Source organism: Narcine bancroftii, chromosome 1, assembly GCF_036971445.1.
Source record: "Narcine bancroftii isolate sNarBan1 chromosome 1, sNarBan1.hap1, whole genome shotgun sequence".
Lineage (NCBI taxonomy): Eukaryota > Metazoa > Chordata > Chondrichthyes > Torpediniformes > Narcinidae > Narcine > Narcine bancroftii.
The window spans coordinates 47860057-47882165 of record NC_091469.1 but is presented as its reverse complement, the minus strand read 5'-3'; the positions used below and the strand labels follow the sequence as shown (position 1 = coordinate 47882165).

Below are 22109 nucleotides of genomic sequence, written 5' to 3'. Positions count from 1 at the left end.
CTGTCTGCCTTTCCCAGATGCATGTTAATATGCCATTCTGTAGGCTGAATTTAGATTGTGTACCTGAGTTTGAACAATACCCTGTATTTCATTTCATGGGATGCATGAGCGGGTAGTATTATGAATATTTTTCTTCCAAAATTAGTTGAGAAAGGGATTAAAGGACAAATATCAAAAGCTTTATGAAGGTAAGCAAACATACTTTTAAAATAAGTACTATGAATTGTGATTATATGGTTCCTTGCTACTGGTTTACACCCCTGAGGCAAAGCTTCTAATCTCTTCTGAAACAGAAGTAAAATGAAAGGTACAGGACACAAAGTGTTTCCTTCTTCATATCAGATTGTTTTTTTTTTGTTTAAGGGAGAACTTTAGAGAAAGATAAATGTCTTGAGGGGGAGGAAACCGATTGAAACCAAAGGGAAAATAATTGACAGTGAGAGAGTAGATGAACAGTTAAGATTGACGTGAATGATATGGATAAATCGATAGGATGGGTTTCTTTGGCTTGGCTTCGCAGACGAAGATTTATGGAGGGGGTAAAAGTCCACGTCAGCTGCAGGCTCATTTGTGGCTGACAAGTCCGATGCGGGACAGGCAGACACGGTTGCAGCGGCTGCAGGGGAAAATTGGTTGGTTGGGGTTGGGTGTTGGGTTTTTCCTCCTTTGCCTTTTGTCAGTGAGGTGGGCTCTGCGGTCTTCTTCAAAGGAGGTTGCTGCCCGCCAAACTGTGAGGCGCCAAGATGCACGGTTTGAGGCGATATCAGCCCACTGGCGGTGGTCAATGTGGCAGGCACCAAGAGATTTCTTTAGGCAGTCCTTGTACCTTTTCTTTGGTGCACCTCTGTCACGGTGGCCAGTGGAGAGCTCGCCATATAACACGATCTTGGGAAGGCGATGGTCCTCCATTCTGGAGATGTGACCCATCCAGCGCAGCTGGATCTTCAGCAGCGTGGACTCGATGCTGTCGACCTCTGCCATCTCGAGTACTTCGACGTTAGGGATGAAAGCGCTCCAATGGATGTTGAGGATGGAGCGGAGACAACGCTGGTGGAAGCGTTCTAGGAGCCGTAGGTGATGCTGGTAGAGGACCCATGATTCGGAGCCGAACAGGAGTGTGGGTATGACAACGGCTCTGTATACGCTTATCTTTGTGAGGTTTTTCAGTTGGTTGTTTTTCCAGACTCTTTTGTGTAGTCTTCCAAAGGCGCTATTTGCCTTGGCGAGTCTGTTGTCTATCTCATTGTCGATCCTTGCATCTGATGAAATGGTGCAGCCGAGATAGGTAAACTGGTTGACCGTTTTGAGTTTTGTGTGCCCGATGGAGATGTGGGGGGGCTGGTAGTCATGGTGGGGAGCTGGCTGATGGAGGACTTCAGTTTTCTTCAGGCTGACTTCCAGGCCAAACATTTTGGCAGTTTCCGCAAAGCAGGACGTCAAGCGCTGAAGAGCTGGCTCTGAATGGGCAACTAAAGCGGCATCGTCTGCAAAGAGTAGTTCACGGACAAGTTGCTCTTGTGTCTTGCAGGCGCCTCAGATTGAAGAGACTGCCATCCGTGCGGTACCGGATGTAAACAGCGTCTTCATTGTTGGGGTCTTTCATGGTTTAAGAGGGTGTCATTAACTAACAACCCTCTTAATTTTGTTAGGGAGTAAAGAGACCTTGTAGCACTAACAAAAGAACAGCAATGGAAAACTCACCAGACAATGGTAAATTCAATAGTTTTTATTAAACTATTAATAACATAACATTTCTTACTTATCTCTAAACTTAATTCTAAATTTAACCCCACTATACATAAATGTAAATGTGTGCGTGCGTGTGTGTGTGTGTGTGTGTGTGTGTGTGTGTGTGTGTGTGTGTGTGTGTGTGTGTGTGTGTGTGTGTGTGTGTGTATTAATGTCTCACTCTGAAAAATCAATTTTAAAACTTCAGCATCATTTTAGTCCTGAAGGTCTCAAATTTTCAGTTCAGAAATAGTTATAAAGCACCTTTATTTGAAAATTTTATTTATTAATCATAAGTAATACAATAAAATACAAGTAAAGAAAAACATAATGCATACGTGATATTTTTGTAAATATACCCCCTGCAACCCCCCTACCCTAACCCACCCACCCTTCCCCACCCCCCTCTAAACTACCCGAAAAGGAAAAGAAGAGATCACATACCATAAAACTCTCAATCAGTTATTTGCCATGGTGTGGAGGAACACCATCAATGTGTGGAAAGAAAATTAATAATTCAACCCCATATATTCCAGATATGGGCTCCAAGTTTTAACAAAAAAAGAATAACTGTTACATAAATTATATATTATCTTTTCCAACAGAATACAAGATCTCATTTCTAAATGCCATGACTCAAATTAATCTATTCTTCCAAGTAATTGCCAAACATTTTCTAGACACAGCTAAGGCCAATCTCAAAAAAGCAATTTGAAATTTATTTAATTTTAACTCTAAGCTCAATTTCTTAATATAACCTAATAAAAATACTAAAGGATTAAGTGGAATTTTCAGTTTAAAAATAGCTCCTAAAAGTTCCTCAAATCTACCCCCAAAAGGTTTCACCATCTCACATAACCAAGTAGAATGTAAAAAACAACTAACTTCCTTATGTCATCTAAAACATAAATCAGAATAAATAAATTTATATTTTCTTAATTTTTCCAGACTTAAATATAATTGATGAAGAAAATTATAATGAACCAATCTGTACCTTGAATTTACAATTTTAGTCATACTATCCTCACATAAATTCATCCAATCATCCTGAGAGATAGATATGGACAAATCTTTTTCCCATTTTAATTTAGATTTATAAACATCCTGCTTAAGCATTTTATTCTACAATAAAACATACATCTCAGATATAAATCCTTTCTTGCCACCATCAGTAAGTAAAATCTCAAATTTAGACCACCTGGGTAGCTGTAACATATGCCCAAAATTATACAACAATGGGGCTTTAATTTGATAATAAGATGAGTATTTGAAGAAGATATTTCATATTTCTCTTTCATTCTTTGAAAGGAAATAAAATATCCTGCTTCATAACAATCTTCTACTAATTTAATACCTTTCTGATCCCATAACTTCAAAAGTTGATTATTAAATGTAAAAGTAAAAAGCTTATTTCGAAACAAAGGAGTTTTAGCTGAAATTTTACCTTGAGTACCTATAATTTCAGTTTTTAATTCCATAATTCCATTAAATGTTTCAACAGAGGCAAATTATAATTACTTAATAACTGAGAATTCCATCTATATATAAACTGATCCATCTTCTCACCAATCTGAGATAATTCAATATTAGCCCATATTAAAGGTTTATCCACTTAAAACATTCTGTTAATAAATTTCAACTGTGTAGATTCATATTAATTCTGAAAATTAGGAAGTTGCAAACCTCCTAATGCATACTTCCAAGTTAATTTCTGTAGTGATATGCTTACCATTTTATCTTTCCACAAAAGCCTCCTCACCAAAGCATTCAAATCTTATTTTTAAAATTTGAGGAACCTTGCAAGGAATAGATTGAAAAAGATATTGAATTCAAGGAAAGATATTCATTTTAGTACAATTAACACATTCTATTAATGTTATAGGTAAATCTTTCCATCAATTCAAATCATTCTTAATTTTAGACAATAAGGATAGATAATTCAGTTCATATAAATGATTACAATTACTATCTATCTTAATATCTAAATATTTAATCCAATCTAACCACTTAAATTTGATAATATGCTGATAGAGAGAATAATCCATTTCAGCTAAAGGCGTAATTCCACTCTTTTCCCAGTTAATTTTATAACCCGATACTTCACCGTACTGCTCCAATCTATCATGCAGCATCCCCAAAAATTTCAAAGGTTGTGTTAAATATATCAAAATGTCATTTTATTTTATATTCATCAGCTTTCACCTTAATACCTTTAATATTACTATCTTGTCTAATCATCTGAGCCAAAGGTTCAATAACCAATGCAAAAAGAGCTGGTGACAATGAGCAGCCTTGCTAGTCAATCTGGATAACATAAAAGGTGAAGATACTTGTCTACTTGTCACAACTCTAGCAGTAGGATTTCTATATAAAGCCTTAATCCAACCAATAAAGAAAGGCCCAAAATTAAATTTCTCCAAAACTTTAAATTAAAAAAAACTCCATTCAACTCTATCAAAAGCCTTCTTTGCATCGAGCTCAATTGCCATTGGTTGCTCCTGAGAAACATTAATTAAAGAAATCAATTTAACAATATTGTCTGATGAATAACGATGTTTAATAAAACCTGCTTGATCTACATGAATTAAATCTGGTAAATATGTAGCAACTCTATTAGCTAGAACCTTGGCAATAATTTTATAGTCTATATTCAATAAAGAAATAGGTCTATAAGATCCTGTTTTTAATGGATCACTATCCTTCTTAAGAATAACTATAATCATTGCTTTAGAAAAAGAATCCGGAAAATCCAATCTCTGTCTCCTGTTTCAATACATTCATCAATAAAGGAATTAATAAATCCTGAAATTCTTTATAAAATTCAGAAGTAAAACTTTCATCTCCTGGAGACTTCACACTAGGGATAGATCAAAGTAAATCCATCACCTCTTTAACAGTAACGGATGCATCTAAATCCTTGATATCTTTATCCTTCAAAGATGGTAAAACTAAATCAGACAAAAAAAAATCAATTTTAGATTTATATTCCAACACTTCAGAAGTATACAATTTTTCATAAAATGTAAGAAACTCATCATTAATTTCCTGAGGTTTATATGTAATCATTGAATCATGTCTAATAGCATTTATTGTTCTAGTAGCTTGCTCCATTTTTTACTGCCGAGCTAAAACTCTATGAGCTCTCTTACCCAACTCACTGTTTAGCTCTCTGAAACCTATATTTACTTCAAAAAAAGCTGTATTTGATCCCTTAAAAAATTTACAAAAGTCAAAATTTTTCAACAATAAAGAATTAAATCTCCAACGATAAACATTTTCAATTCTCTCAGAACCTGTACATGTAATTAATAACAAAGAATGATCAGACAAAATCCTACTCTTATATTCAGCCTTCAAAACTCGACCTTGTAATTGTGCTGATACTAAAAATAAATCTATTCTAGAATAAGAATCATGACAGAATGAATAATATTAAAAATATTTCTCCTTAGGATTTATCTTTCTCCATATATCTACCAAATTAATATCTTTCACTAACACCATTAACTGTTAAGGCATTTTAGTTCTAATTACCTATCCGTGAACTACTCTTTGCAGACGATGCCGCTTTAGTTGCCCATTCAGAGCCAGCTCTTCAGCGCTTGACGTCCTGTTTTGCGGAAACTGCCAAAATGTTTGGCCTGGAAGTCAGCCTGAAGAAAACTGAGGTCCTCCATCAGCCAGCTCCCCACCATGACTACCAGCCCCCCCACATCTCCATCGGGCACACAAAACTCAAAACGGTCAACCAGTTTACCTATCTCGGCTGCACCATTTCATCGGATGCAAGGATCGACAATGAGATAGACAACAGACTCGCCAAGGCAAATAGCGCCTTTGGAAGACTACACAAGAGTCTGGAAAAACACCCAACTGAAAAACCTCACAAAGATAAGCGTATACAGAGCCGTTGTCATACCCACACTCCTGTTCGGCTCCAAATCATGGGTCCTCTACCGGCATCACCTACGGCTCCTAGAACGCTTCCACCAGCGTTGTCTCCGCTCCATCCTCAACATTCATTGGAGCGCTTTCATCCCTAACGTCGAAGTACTCGAGATGGCAGAGGTCGACAGCATCGAGTCCACGCTGCTGAAGATCCAGCTGCGCTGGGTGGGTCACGTCTCCAGAATGGAGGACCATCGCCTTCCCAAGATCATGTTATATGGCGAGCTCTCCACTGGCCACCGTGACAGAGGTGCACCAAAGAAAAGGTACAAGGACTGCCTAAAGAAATCTCTTGGTGCCTGCCACATTGACCACCGCCAGTGGGCTGATATCGCCTCAAACCGTGCATCTTGGCACCTCACAGTTTGGCGGGCAGCAACCTCCTTTGAAGAAGACCGCAGAGCCCACCTCACTGACTAAAGGCAAAGGAGGAAAAACCCAACACCCAACCCCAACCAACCAATTTTCCCCTGCAGCTGCTGCAACCGTGTCTGCCTGTCCCGCATCGGACTTGTCAGCCACAAACGAGCCTGCAGCTGACGTGGACATTTACCCCCTCCATAAATCTTCGTCCGCGAAGCCAAGCCAAAGAAAGGACCTATTTTGGAGATTTATCTAATAATAGGTCTAAACAACAATTAAAATCATCCCCTACCATAATTTTTATCATATGCCTAATTTAAATTAAAAAAGAATCCAACATGAATTGCTCATCATCCATATTAGGAGCATAAATATTCATTGTCGTCCAACATTCAGAAATTTTTTTACAATTAACAACCAAGAACTTATCACTGACTCAAAAATTGATTCCAATTTATAAGATAACTTTTTATTAATCAAAATAGCAACTCCTCTTGCTTTGGAATTAAAAGATGATATAACTTGCCCAACCCAATCTCGTTTTAGTTTCTGATGTTCCTTTTCAGTTTATATGTAATCAAAAAAGCAAAAAAGCGACACCAATCTGCAATTTTTTAATATATGCCAATACCTTCTTTCTCTTCATCGGATTATTAAGTCCGCTAACATTAAAAGTAGCAAAATTTAAATTAGCCATTAGAACATATCTATAAACATCCCACCAGAAATGGCCAAGAGCCTCCCCATGGCTACAACACAAACAAAACTAAAGATCTCCTCAAAGATTGAAGAAAAAGAAAAAGACCCCATAAAAAAAAGCCTAAAAAAAAGGAATATTATTATAGTATTACTCCCCCCTCAATTATACGGGATTGACCAATGCCACAAAGTGGCTGACGACTTCAGAAGGATCGGTAGCCAAACCACCCCCTCCCGAGCAGAACAACAAATCCAAATCATCAATTCCAATGTCAATCAACTGTTGAAATTCCATTCCTCTTCAGAACCAAAACAGGTTGTTGAGGAAATATTTTTTGACTTTGCACTTGCTTATTATCGGGTAAAGAATTAGCAAATGTAAGAGATTCAGCATCATCACTTAAAAATCAGATTGATAATCTCCATAAAAAACTTTAAGAACAGCAGGATACTGAAAAGCAAATTTGTATCCTTTCTTCCACAAGACAGCCTTAGCTGAATTAAATTCTTTATGATATTTAATTATCGCTTGACTCAATCAGCATAAAAAAAGACTATTATTTTTAACTACTAAAGGACCCTGATTACTTCTCACATTTTGAACAGCAAGTCTTAAAATCAACTCTGTCTTGGTAACACAAGCATCTTATCAAAATAGAATGTGAAGCTTCACCAGGTAGCAGTTTCCTTCTTATTGCTCAGTGAGCTCTGTCCAGTTCCAGACCATTTGGAAAATATGCTGTTCCCAAAACCTTGGGAATCCACTTCTGAAAAAACTGAACTGGGTCCAGACCTTAAAAATCTTCCAGAAGACCAACTATTTTATCATTATTTCTCTGACTTTAATTCTCCAAGGCATCAATCTTCTTCAATAAGTCACATTTCTGAATCTCCCAGCCAGTAAATGAATCCTCTGTGGCACTCTGAGGAGCTGAAGTAAATCACTGCTACCACACTGATGGTCATTAACGACTGTTTTTATTCAAATTCAGCTCGCCCCTTTAAGGGCAGCATGAGCTCAGTCACCTGGTACATTGTGACATCATAATCGCTACCCAGGGCGCGCGCTGGAAGGGATGTAAGAGTCAAGAAGAAACCCCTGACGACGCTATCTCCTAGTGGCTGCCCCGCCATGTGACGATACAAGCGGGGCTGGATTGCCATTAGGCCGTGCGCCGCCACACAACCCCCCCCCCCAGAACCGGCTACGTGTCCTGTCGCTTGGACGGCCGGCCCCGCTGTTAGGGCACGGCCGCCTAAACTGGTTGAGATAAGTCTAGGTGGGCAGCTTTCAAGCAGTCCACAGTAAACAATTCCTCCCTGCCCCCCACGTCCAAAGTAAAAGTTCTGCCCAACTGCCGGAGAACCTTGTACAGACCCTTGTAAGGCCGCTGCAGTGGTGCTTTCTGTGGTCCCCTTCTGACAAAGATGAATTGCGCCACATTGAGTTCTTTGGGCCAATGAGACAGTCGGGTGCTGTGGTGCGACGGGGGTGGTGAGGTCAGGTTGACCAAGCATTTATGGAGGTCGGCGAGCCATTCACCTTCACTGTCCGTTGTCTCCGCTTGCGGGCCAAAGAATTCCCCTGGCAGGGAGAGTGGTGCGCCGTAGACCATTTCAGCTGACGAGGCTTGCAGGTCCTCCTTGGGTGCCATTCTGATTCCAAGGAGAACCCAGAGCAACTCGTCCACCCAGTCGGAGCTGGAAAACCTGGCCATCAAGGCAGACTAAGTGGTGATGGAATCTCTCTACCAACCCATTAGACTGCAGGTGGTAGGCCATGGTGTGGTGCAGTGTTACCCCTAAAAGCCTCGCCAGCTGCGACCACAGGGCGGAGGTAAATTGGGTGCCCCTGTCTCTCGTAATATGCGCTGGGACGCCGAAACGAGCGATCCATTAGCTAACCAGGGCTTTAGCACATGCCTTGCGGATGCTTCATGGACCGGGATGGCTTCCGGCCTCCTGGTAGCTCTGTCTACTATGGTGAATAGGTACCGTGACTCCCTAGACACCAGCAAGGGGCCCACAATGCCTATGTGGATATGTTGGAACCTTTAACTGGCATCGGATGCAATTGCGGGCTAGTGCTGTGACCTCCTTCTTGAGGCCGTGCAGATGAATCGATGAGCTACCATGCAGATGGTAGTCTTTACTGAGGGATGGGTGAGATCATGGATGGAACTGATGACCCTAGCCCTCCAGTCCTGTGGAACTACCGGGCGCGGTGAGCCGGTGGAGGTACCGCAGAGTAGCAGCTGGGCAGAATCAGGGAGGCGGATATCATCAAGCTGGAGCCCTGATACTGTGGTGAGGAGAGCCTGGGTTTCGGCGTCACGCTGTTGGGCCTGTGGGAGCTGTGCGTAGTCAAGACCGGGAGCTAGCATGCTGATGGCCAGGTGGGAGAGCGCATCAGCTACTATGTTATCCTTACCCGCTCTGTGCCGGATGTCCATTGTGAATTCCGAGACGTAGGACAGGTGGTGCTGTTGCCTGGCTGACCATGGGTACTTGGCCATCGATAGTGCTTGGGTGAGGGGCTTGTGGTTGGTAAAGACGGTAAAAGTCCTGCCCTCTAGGAAATATCGAAAATGGCGGATGGCCAGGTACAGCGCCAGGAGCTCCCAGTTGAACGCACTGTATTTGAGTTCAGGAGGCCGCAGCTGCCTGTTGAGAAAGGCTAGTGGGTGCCACTGTCCGTCCAGCCACTGCTCAAGCACTCCTCTGTCCACCGTGGTGAAAGCATCGACTGATAGCGCCATGTGTGCTTCTGGGCGTGGGTGCACTAACAAAGTCGCCTCAGCGAAGGCCTGCTTCGTTACTGCGAAAGCCTCATCTGCCTCTCCCAACCAAGCCAAGGTCTTCTCCTTCATCGCTATCAGCGTTAACAGAGGACACATGATGCGGGCAGCGTTGGGGATGAATCGATGGTAAAAGTTCACCATCTCCACAAATTCTTGTAGCCCTTTGAGGGAGGAGGGCTTGAGGAAACATTGGATGGCTGCCACCTTCTCCAGTGCCGGAGCTGCCCCATACACTGCGATGGTGTGCCTCAGGAACTGCAAAGTTTGTTTTCTGAATTGGCATTTGGTCTTGTTGACCGTGAGGCCAAATTCTGGCAGCCGGGCGAACAGGGTATGGAGATGGGCCTTGTGCTCTTCGCGAGTGCGGCTAGCTACTAGGTAGATAAAAACAAAGTCCAAATCCCTACCCACTGGGTCAATGAGGCGCTGGAATGTCTGGGCGGCGTTCTTCAGGTTGAACGGCAGGCAGAGAAACTCGAACAAGCCGATGGGGGTTATAATGGCAGTCTTTCCAACGTCATCGGGGTGGACCGGGATCTGGTAGTATCCGCCCACCAGATCGACCTTTGTAAAGAACTGGGCGCTGTGGAGGTTGGCCGTGAAGTCTTGGATATGGGGGACTGGATACCTGTCTGGAGTTGTGGCGTCGTTCAGCATCTGTAGTCTTTGCAGGGCCTCCAACCTCCCGATGACTTCGGGACCATGTGTAGCGGCGCCGACGAAGCGCTGTTCGATCATCGAACGATGCCCAACTCTTAGAGTCTGGAGAATTCCTCCTTGGCTTGCTTCAGTTTCTCCGGCGGCAGCCGTCTAGCCCTGGTCTGGATCGATAGGCCTCGTGTAGAGACATGATGGAATACTCTGTGTCCGGGGAGGCGATGTTGAAGCGAGGCTCCAGGATGGCAGGGAACTCACTGAGGATCCTGGCGAATTCGTCTTCAGCGGCAGCGACTGTGGCGATCTCCGACTTGGCATCGTCTGCCATGCCCAGGTTCACCGAGCAGAAGGTGCAGGCGTTGAGCAACCTCCTGCCCCTCACGTCCACCAGCAGGCCATGAGTCCTTAGGAAGTCAGCCCCCAACAGCGCCGTGCTCACCGAGGCCAGGTCGAACCTCCAAGTGAACTTTTTTTTTTCCCCGATCTGTATCTGTATCCTACAAGGTTTTGATTGTAGAGCCATTGGCAGCCTGCAGGATTGAACCAGGGGTTCGAGTCCGTGTTTCCAGCACTGTGGGGGGAAGGACGCTCAGCTTAGCCCTTGTGTCAACTAGGAACCGGTGGCCTGTGGATCTGTCTTGGATGTATAGGAGGCTGTTTACGTGGCCAACCGTCGCAGCCATTAACGGCGGTTGGCCTGGCCGTTTCCCTGGTAATCGCAGGGCTGGCAGGACTTTGGGGCTTTAGCCCCCCTGCGCTGATGGTAGAAGCACCATGATGACTGTGCTTCTTCAGGTTTGCCCTTGGGAGAATCTAGCTGATGACGGGACGCTGGCTTGGAGATCTGGCTGAGTGCTGCCTCATTCTCATGCTTAGCTCGCCAGAGGCCATCTGCCTGGGTTTCTGCCTTGCGGGGGTCGGAGAAGTCCTCTTCAGACAGATGGAGCTGAATGTCCTCTGACATCTGTTCTAGAAAGATCTGTCTGAAGAGGAAACACGGCTCGTGATCCTCTGCCAGGGCCAGCATCTCGTCCATGAAGGCTGAGGGGCTGCGGTCTCCCAACCCATCTAGATATAAGAGTCTGGATGCTGCTGGGGTGAGAGGCCAAACTTCCCCAGGAGGAGATTCTTGAAGGCTGTGTACTTTTCGGTTGCTGGTGGCCGATGGATGATATCGTCCACCCACGCCGCTGTGTCTTGATCAAGGGGACCCACGACATGGTAAAATTTTGTGGTATCAGCCGTGATGTTGTGCAGGTGGAATTTTGTCTCTGCTTGGCTGAACCACATCCGTGGGCGTTGTGGCCAGAAAGGGGGAAGTTTGAGGGCTACCGCGTTAACCTCTGCTGTGTCCATCATTGGTTGGGTCCAGAAGGTCGTCTAGGCCCGTTGGGGTCACCAATGTGGTGTTCTGAGGAGCTGAAGTAAATCACTGCTACCACACCGATGGTCGTTAACGACTGTTTTTATTCAAATTCAACGCATCCCATAAAGGGCAGCATGAGCTCAGTCACTTGGTGCATTGTAACATCATAATCGCTGCCCAGGGTGCGCACTGGAAGGGATGCTGGTGTCAAGAAGAAACCCCTGATGATGCCATCTCCTAATGGCTGCCCTGCCACGTGGAGATATAAGCAGGGCCAGTTCGCCATTTGGCTGTGCGCTGCCACACCTCTATCTGCCCATTCTTTCTTTATATTGATCCACATCATCTTTAGAATCAATAAATTTTTCTTCAATCTTCTCAAACTTATCCTGAACCTTCTCCACTGCTTTCAAACATTTTGCCACATCCAATTTAATAGAAGATATTTCCCCTTTCATATCAGCAAACTGTTCTTTCATAATTGAAAACCCTTGACTCATTTGAAAAGCCATGTTCTCCTTCTGCTTGGATAAATCAATAGATAAACTTGACTCTGAATGATGAGGATTAGACTTAAACTTTAAAGTTCACCATGGGTCTATCCTTATATAAATGACTGTATTCTCCTCCTCTGTAGCTTGTTTTCCTCTTCTTCTAGTCCAACGATGTCCACCTCTTCCTCCTCCTTCGATACCGAAGTTGCTTTGACCCAATTATGGGTACGGACTCTTCCCCCCATCAGTCCAGGATCACTGGACCGAGGGAGGTTGGGTCTCCCCGCAGCCTTGTCTTGATCGGGAGAAGGCCGATGTTAGGCACCGGCGCCATTTTCCGCAGCAATGCATAAAGTCGGCACCGGTGTTGTACGAATCCTACCAGAGGATTGGCAGTGCGGACGTGGTTGAGAAGAAATTGAGTCCAGATGCTCCACTTGCAAGATAGGCCTCGATTCTTCAGTAGTTGTTTACTGTTTAGTAGCTGATTTCTTTGCTGGTTGAGCTTTAGTTTTCTAAATACTTCAACAGTATAATCAAAAGTTTCTAAAAATATTTTTTAAACTTTAAAATGGGTTTTGAGTAGTTCTGCCAGGAGGAGGTGTTAGCTCACGTCTTCTCCCTACACGATCATGCTATGCCCCCCCCAAAGCACCCTTAAACATCATATCTTCAAACCCTTTTAACATCACAATTCTTTCGATGAGTTGTTCTTGAGAGATATTCTTCAAGCAGAAGTAACCATCTTCTGGGCCACAAATGTATCTCCATTGAATAGGATAATACAAGCCCTGTCTTTTGAATGAAGACTTTGGAATCTGTTTTCCAAATGATGAAACTGCTCTCTTTATGTTAAAGAGACAATCAGAAGTAGGCTTCTTTTTTGAAATCTACTTAGTCTGTGTTCCCCTTTTGTTAGGAGTATCACAGAACAGCATCTATTCTGGTTACTGCAATTCAACCCTGTCTTCCATATGAAACCAAATGGTGTGTGTGTGTGTGTGTGACACAGGGTCTTAACTTCTGTAAGTTGTAACAATTTTAGTTTCATTTCTGCAACACTTCAATTTTCAATTAAGAATACTTCTGTTCCATAGAGCTCTGTCTTTCTAGAAATGTTGATTCTGAGAATGAACTCTCTTCTCTAAGTACCAAGATTCTCTGTAAATATACTATGACCTGTGTGTATAACCCTGTAACAAACCCACAACTAACCCAAGACATATTTATAAGAAATAAAGCTTAACATTAACCTAAATATTAATATTAAACAGATCTATTACAAGGAATATGGGGCAAAAATAGGCAGGTGGGACTGGTGTGGGTGGAGCATTTTGGTCTGTGTGGCTAGTTGGGCCGAAGTGCCTGCTTTCATGGGGTAAGACTATAACTATGACAGTGGGACCAAGAAAAAGATTGAAAAGGTTAGCCACATAGTAACATTGTGAAGACTTGGATGGACATGATTAACTAGTGGGAGGTCAGATTGCTTCCCAAATGAAAGGATTGGTGGCTCTTTTCTTCACTGCAATGCACCACCCTCCTCCCATCCTATAGGAAATATGGAAGACTGAAAATTAAGTAAATATGAAAGTTTAGGAGATGTGTGGAAGGGTATGGTAAAGTAGGTCTTCTAGAAAACAATGATTATGTTTCAAATATAATTATTTTAATACAATGTTTTGAAATAACCATAGGTCATGAAGCATACCATACTTTTACGAAAAAGAGAGAAGTAGGTTTAGAGACAATGCAATAATTAACAACATAAACACAGCAGAGGGAGGTTACAGAATGCAGATTTCCTCTCTCCCTATCAAAGGAATGTGATAGATAACATGCAGTAAACAAAAGTGCTTGAGAAACTCAGCAGATCACGCAGCATCCATAGGAAGTAAAAGACAGTCAATGCTTTGGGTCTGAGGCCTTCATCAGGAATGTGGAAAATCAGCAGATGTCTGAATAAAAATGTGAGCAGAGGGGGCAGGTTGGTTGGGATGTTGGAGGAGATGAGAGCAGGGAGGAAAGGGAAGGAGTGGAGCACAAGCCAACAGGTAAGAGTGTAAAGGTTAAAACCTTGTGTTTTTACTTCTTAGTTAATTTTAAGACTATCCCTTTAAGAAAGATTGTTGTTTGTAGTGTTACCATAGTTACTATGATGTCACATGTTATAATATCTTGGCATACAGGGAGCTTGCTTTCATTCTTTGAAGAACCATGGAGGAGGCATACACATCAAAATACTTTTCTTTGAATTCATCTTATCTTTTCTTATTTTGTCTTTCTTTTATATGTTTAAAGAAGAATATCGAATATCGTTATCATTATACAGTATGCTTTATTTACTCAAGTTATGAAAATCTTGATGTGAAGTTAAACAAAATGCTTATCCATTTATATGAATGAATTAAAGCTATTTACAGCTCCATCTACGAAGTTTGATTTATTGGATTAATAAAATAGTCACTTGGAATATTGTTACTTTCATTTCTGTGAAGACGACATGCTTTTAAATTGGAAAATACAAAAGAATGTATAAGCAACCACACATACACAAAACACTAAAAACATGCACAACAAAGGGAAGAAACATATGGGAGGATTTGGTGTTTCAGTTTCTTGACATTGCCCAGTCAGGACGAGTTGGCTTCCCCCCCCCCACGCCTCCCTCCCAAGTGGTGGAAGGGTGGGTAGGCAAGGCAGGACGGAGGGGCACAATGGTCTATCTATAGTCGTGCTCCCATGAAATTCATGTCATATTTTTTCCTTAAATTATAAGTGATTTTCTCCTTGGGAACACAGCTTTGCATTTCCATGTTCCAGCTCGTGATGCTCAGGTAGGAGACGGATTTCCAAGTAACCACTATGCACTTCCTGGCCATTGCCAATGTGATCACCACAAATTGAATTTTGGAATTTTGACTGCTTCATTACAAGTCTTACATCCATAATGTTTCCAAACAGGAACAACTCAGGGTCCTGTGGGATTTCTTTACCTATGATTTTCCCTAGGGCTTGGCCTAGATCTACCCAACAGGGTCTCATCTTGGTGCATGTCCAGGCTGCATGCACATAGGTTCCTGTCTTGACACCGCATCTAAAACATTGGTCTGATAATTCTGATTTAGATCTGTTCAATTTTTGCGGCGTCAGATACAGCTGGTGCAGAAAATTATACAGCACCAGCCTGTATCATGCATTGATGGTTATAGTCATGCTGGCCCAACACAGATCGGACCAGCACCACTCATCAATCGCTATTCCTAAGACTGACTCCCACCTCTGTCTCAATTTATGAAGGCCAGTCTTGGGTCCTTCCGATTGGAGCAAGAAATACACTGCCGATATGAACTTTGGAGTATTCCCCCTTCAAATCACAGTCTCTATGTGGCTGCATTTTGGTGGGGCCTTGGTTGGACCTAATTTATCCTGTAAGAAAGATCTTATCTGAAGGTAGCAGTGGAATGTCTTGTTCGATAAACCATATTCCTGTCTGAGGTGTTCGAATGACATAAATGGACAAAACTCTCTGGCATTCCCACTGACATGATCAAGTAGACAAGGATGCCCACTGTCGCCAGCCAGGAAGAACAAGAAATCAATTTATTTGCAGATGATGTACTGATATATCTGACAGACCAAGTAAACTCGTTGAAGCATAGTCCTCTACACTGGAGGACTATGGGGAGATCTCTGCCTACAGAGTGAAATTTTACCACTCACCAAGGAGGAGTAGAGTCGATGTCAGCAAAGCAGTAATTTAAAGTGGCCACAGAATGGGATCAAATATTTAGGAGTGAGAATAGATAACAACTTGAATAATTTATACAAGTTGAACTATAATCCCTTGCTGGAAAGGATTGAGGAGAACTTAAATTGGTGGATGTCCCTTCTAATAACCTTGGTGGGCAGGGTCAATTGTATTAAAATGAATGTGTTGCCAAGGCTTCAGTACTTCTTTCAGACACTGTCCGTGGCGTTGCCCTGGGGATTCTTCCAAAATCTGATCTCAAGGGTAAGAATGGTAAGGTGGCCTAGATCTCTATGGAAAAATTGACCTGGAATTACAGTCTGTGTGGTATACAATTGCCAGACTTTAAGAAATGTTATTGGGCAGCTCATTGAGATACATGGCCTCACTCTTCGGGGGGGGGGGGGGGGGGGGGAAGGATATACTAACCTGGGCACAAATTAGCTTGCATATGGTGGTGGAGAAGGTGGCAAAGGACTTTATTTATAAATGGGATGCTAAATTATTATCCGGAAAAGCAGGCAGTCCTATTTTAAAACAAGTCATTGCTATTTGGAACAAAATTAACCAATATTTAGGTATCAAAGTAGGGCTGGCCCTAAAAAAATCCCCTGATTCTGAATAGATTAATACCTTAAATGATAGGTAACAAGATCCTGGACGTCCGACATCAGAACGGCGTCAGGTACATAGTTGACGGTTACGAGCAGGAAATAAAACATCTTGACTTGGATTATGACATTCTACCTAGCGAAAGAATTCTGGGAGTGCAATGGTGAGTTCAATCTGATGTTTTCAAATACAAAATTGTTTTGAAAGAACAACCTTTAACGAGAAGCGGCATTCTTTAGATCCTTTGGGAATATTGACACCAGTAGTATTAATAGTCAAGAAAATTCTGCAAGAATTGTGCAGAAGAAAATATGTATGGGATGAAGCTATACCAGATTCTATCACACAAGACTGGATGAATTGAATTGATGGTCTTAAAATGTTAGAAAGTTTTGAAGTCAACAGATGTTTTAAACCTACAGACTTTGGAGTGGTCATATTTGCTCAGTTACACTATTTTGCTGTTGCAAGTGATGGTGGTTATAGTCCTGTCACTTAGTACTGACTACTAAGTACTGTGAAATAACTAAGAGTGAGTATATTGTAGATTTGCAATGGGAAAAGCAAGAGTGGCTCCATTAAAGCAAGTCACCATACCTTCCATGGAATTGACTGGCGCTAGTATGGCGACCAAAATGGACGAAGAAGAGAGTTACAGAAGGAATGAGCAGATTCTATGTTTTGGACTGATAGTACATCAGTACTTAAATACATCAATAACAAAACCAAGAGGTTTCCTACCCTTTGTGACTAACAGAATTAATGACATTGAAGAAACACATGTTAATCAATGGAGAAGTGTTAAAACAGTGGATAATCCACCTGACATGGCTTCTCGAGGATCAGAGGTACAATCATTTCTGAAAAGAGCCAACACTTTGGAGTCTGTCCTCAATTTCTTTTGCAATCCCATGAAGATTGGCCTCAAAATCAAGAAGAGTTAAAATATAGTTTCAATGGAAGATCCAGAAATCCAAAACACTAATGTGAATACTATTCAAATATCTAACAAGAATGATCCGATTATTCAATTAATTTGCTATCATTCTTCATGGTTTTGTTTGAAGGGGGCAGTAGCATGGATTCTTAGATTAAAAACTAAGTTTTTAAATCGTATCAAGAAAGAGAATATGAAGTCTCAAAAGAGATGTTGTACCTAACAGTTAATGAATTCTGGAAGCTAGCCTCCCAACCACCCAGGCAAAATAATTTAAAAAAAAAATTAAACAATCTTTTTTCAAAAGGATTAATATTAAACAAATACAAATAAACAGGAAGAAATAATATCATAATTCAGATTTTTAAAATCAGCTTTAAAAAAGTTCTCTAATTTTCTTTCAATTTACTTCAAAGTTGGTAATTTGTTCATAAATTTCTTTGCTGTTTCAATATCAGCGAAAAAAAAACGTATTTTGTCCATCTGCCATCATAATTTTCTAATTAGGTGGTTGGCACAGTACAAAAAAGTGAGAAACCCTCCCTTCAGTTTAAATACAAAAATTACACCATCCCCCTCTATTTTACAGGATGATAATGAAAGTGAAGGTGCAGGATAGTGATGCTTCCCAATGATTGAGTAAAAATATTTGCAGGTTCCCAGAAGCCATGTTAGATGTTCTGGAGGAGATTTTGGTGGATGTGGCACATCATGCATTTGAAAGTGATGGATGATACCTAATATAGAAAATCACCTGGGGATGGGTTGGTTTGTGGGGGGGGAGGGGGGGGGGTGGGAATGGTAGTAATAGCTAGAATGTAGCACCAGTGATACAAAAAGTATAATGATGAATGTGATCAAGGTAAAAGCCACTCTCACAAACAAAATATTTAATAATTGCACCATTACCTGCACCATTACCAGCACCAAAGGACAGCATACGATGCCCATTATCTAAGTATGCTCTGACATTTACATAAGACTCACTATTACATCCTTCATGTTATTAACTGTTCATCCAGAATCTGCCAGTTATTCAATCATGTGAGACAATACACCCTCAACTCCAACCCCCGAAGTCAAATTCTTTCCTTCTCTTCCGACCTAAGGTTTAGCTTAATGGGTTTCTTTTGTTTTGTTTTCATGGAGATTGAGTGCACATGTTGGTCTTCTTAATGGAAGAAAGTGCTTCAATCTCTGATGGTATTTGATATTTCACAGATATACATTGAGCATCCCTCCACATTTGGGACATATTCCTTGTTCCCATTCTCTTCTTAGTTTGAACCTCTGAAAGAAATGTTACGGCTAAAAGTGGGTCTTGATTGAAGTCAACCTCCACGAATCTCTGCTGAAGAATCTTGAACACTTCCTGACCAGTCAAGGTATTGAAATCTCTGCTTATGGACCCAAATAATATGCTCAGTAACATTCCTGGTGATTTTCTATGGTGGTGACTGAATCAGAAGATATTCTTTGCCAATTGGTAGTAGTCATGCACATCATATTGAGATTCCAAGAATGTTCAGAATAATGGAAACTCTTCCTATTCCTGAACATACCCAAGTTTAAATTAAGGGTTCAAATGGTCATCAGTGTACTGTTAAGTTTGCAATCCAGCCAAATCCTTGAGCTGCCAGGATTAGGCAAAACACAAACAAGAATAGTCTCCAACCAAATCCGTATGAATTCTCCATTATTCTTCTCAATGTCCATTAGTTCGCCCAATGTGAGATCCCATCCGCATATGCGCAGCCATTACATCCATTGATTTGCGAGGAGCAGCAAGCGTTTTTGGCGTGGGAGTAAAAGTGTGGAATCACTGGAGAATCACAGTAGAGTGATCCTAAAAAAGCACTAAATTAGTGGGCCTGCAGGAGCAGAGCCCTGAGGGAGATCGCAGGAGTGCGATCCACAAAATGGAATCAAACTCCCAAATGAGCCCTCCAGAAAGGAGGGGAGCGGCAAAAATTCCGGGACTGCCGGTGGGAGGTCTCAAGGTCCAGATGAGGTGAGGCCCTGAAGGAGCCTTCCAAACCTGGTGTACTAGAAAAGGTCCAGGACAACCGGTGGGAGGTTCCCAGGTACCGATGAGGGGCTGGGGAAGGGGCAGGGCAGCAAAAGCCTGAGGAGAAAGGCCTTTAAGAAGAGCCCCCATAGCACTTCGTTAGCACCAAAAATCCAGTGGGCCTGCCAGGGTGCAGTGTCCCAGCTAAGGAGCAGTAAGTTGGGGTTTGCAAACGATAGCAGCGATGCCAATCTACCTCCACTGGGGGTGAGATCACGTTGAAGGTGGGGTCCAAGTCTGGCTGCACCGACTTGGCTTCGTGGAAGCCGGGGTCTCATAAAGCAAGCAGTGATACCATTTATGCTGCTGCCTGAGGTGAGCTGCATGAGACAAATGGTCCTTAGTATATCAAGTGGCAGTGAGGGAGAGTACCCCGCACAAGAGCAGGTAGGACCGGAGCTAAACTTAACACGTAGTGTGGCGAAGCCGCCCACTTGATGAGCAAGAATAACCAGAAAAAGCCTGAAGAAGGGCATGGTCTCTGCACGATGGGCACCTGCTTGATCGGGGGCTGAGAGCAAGGCCTGCCAGAGAGCAGAGGCCTCGACCAGCGACAAAATTGTAAGTTGTCTGGACAAATTGAAGGAACTGGTGACGGCTATGTATAAGTTTATAACCGGTTGGATTGGCAGACCTCTCCTTTTTGTAAATATCAACAGAGTCCCCACCATAAGCCTAAGGAATACAGGGAACTAACATTGGGAAGGCCAATTAGGCACTACCAGCAATCCCAAGGCAACGTCTTCTTGTACCTTACTCAGGTACTTTGCCACCAAGGTGAATGGGGGAGATGCATAAAAGGTAAAAGCATCAATGACCTCCACTTGGGGATCCGGCAGCCACTTATAACTGGTGAATAAGTTTCCTATGTCATCAGAGCAGGGGGAGGACATTAATGATTATACATGGGAAGATGATGAAGGGCCAATAATGGAGGCCAAATCACCCAAATCCCCATACACTGCTTAGGCCAGTCAGGAGGAGAATATACTGGCTATTGCCGCAAAGTTTGCAGTACCGAAGGGAATCGGCCAGCCACTAGAGGATGATATTGCGGGGTCTATAACTTATATGGTGTCGAATGCTTTTCAGGAGACGGTATTAGAATAATCCATCAATAAATACCCCTGCCCTGTTAACTGCCCTCTGTTGAAGGTGCCTAAAGTAAACTCCGTGATATGGGACAATTTGGAGTTCCCAACAAGGGCAAAAGACATTAAACTGCAAAGACTACAGGGGTCACTGGTTAAAGGTATCACTGCATTCACACAAACGGTCTCACATGATTTATTGGAGACCCAACAAGACATTCTAGGGCTGTTACCCCATGCAAACTATTAACTGAATGCCTTCAGGAAGGAGCTGATCAAGCCCGACCTAAACGTAAGATGTGCTCAATTGTGCAGACCATCTAACCCTGTAACAAAATTTCTATTTGGTGATGATCTCAGCCAACAGGTGAAAGATTTGAATGAGCAGCAGAAAGTCGTGGCTGCCATGGTCAGAGGTCCGAGAGCACAGGCAAGAGAACCTGTTATGTTTCACTCCTATTGCAGGTATGCGGGGTAATTTAAGCGGGTTATCCGAGGTGGTTTCCCACTCCAAGCGGCTACAGTCTCCTGGAGACTAGCTGGGTCTCTGGGGAGTCACAGGAAATTCAAACATGTTTGATTTTTTTGGAGACTTTTTCCAGACTCCAGCAGGTCTTGGAGATGCCGTGGAGACCTGCTGGAGACCAAGGAGACGTTGCGGCGACATTGCGGCGATGTCTCCACGACACTGCTTGACTTAGAGACCACGTGACTGGCAGCATTGAGTCGCCTTCACTCCTGGTCCAAGTCACAGGTACATCATCTGTCTTCATCATCTGGTATTTGTTCCTGCTGCTGCTGCTGCTCCTGTACTTCCTTGGAAGAGGCCCCACCATCTTGTCCTGCCAGGGGACAGCTCCAACCCCAGAGTAGTACTGGGTCAGGTACTCTCTCTGGTTTTTGGCAACAGACGTCATTTAACTTCCTTTTCTCTGCATCCCATTCAACTGGTTGGTATGCTGTCTCCACTCTCCAGGGTCATCTTCATGGGTGTGTGGGTCCTCTCTGTCAGCTGAGAGTCTGATGTCTGTCATCATGTTGTGGAGTGTACAGGCAGCAAGGACTGCCTTTTCAACCATCTGTGGGCGCATCATCATCATGGTATGGAAGCATCTGAATCTGGAAAGAAAAAAATAGAAGTAAAATTAAAGTCATTGTATTTGCTGTGTTTACAATCTGGCAAATATGACTGTCTCTGTGGCAGGAAAAGAAAAGTGCTGCACACCTGTTTGCCAAGATGCCAAAGCTGTTCTCCACAATAAACCTGGACCTGGACAGCCTGTATTTGAAGATTCTCTCTGCATGGGTCATCTGGCGCTTGGAGTAGGACTTCATCATCCATGTCCTCAGGGTGAATGCATCGTGTACAGCGCGTAGAAAGAACCAAAGACTTGTTGATCCAAACCAAGGCTTTTATTAACTAAAAGACTGGAGCATATCACATGTAGGTCGACCAGTCCAGAATGACCTGGTCTGGCTAGGAGCAATCCTTTAAGACCTGCCAGTAGGTGTGGCTACGCATTCAGCCAATCACAGTCATCCTACACTACAATCTGTACATATACGCATTGGTGATAGAATCTGTACTATCGCA

The 22109-nt window shown here is 42.7% G+C and overlaps 1 long non-coding RNA gene across 1 annotated transcript in view; it reads right to left on the bottom strand.

Moving 5' to 3' along the window:
• Nucleotides 1–17886: 17886 nt before the first annotated feature.
• LOC138757920 (uncharacterized) overlaps nucleotides 17887–22109 on the bottom strand; it is a 57319-nt gene continuing 53096 nt past the window's right edge. The window contains exon 4 of the long non-coding RNA XR_011353993.1: nucleotides 17887–21634. This is a non-coding gene — a long non-coding RNA (uncharacterized lncRNA). The remainder of the gene's footprint in view (nucleotides 21635–22109) is intronic.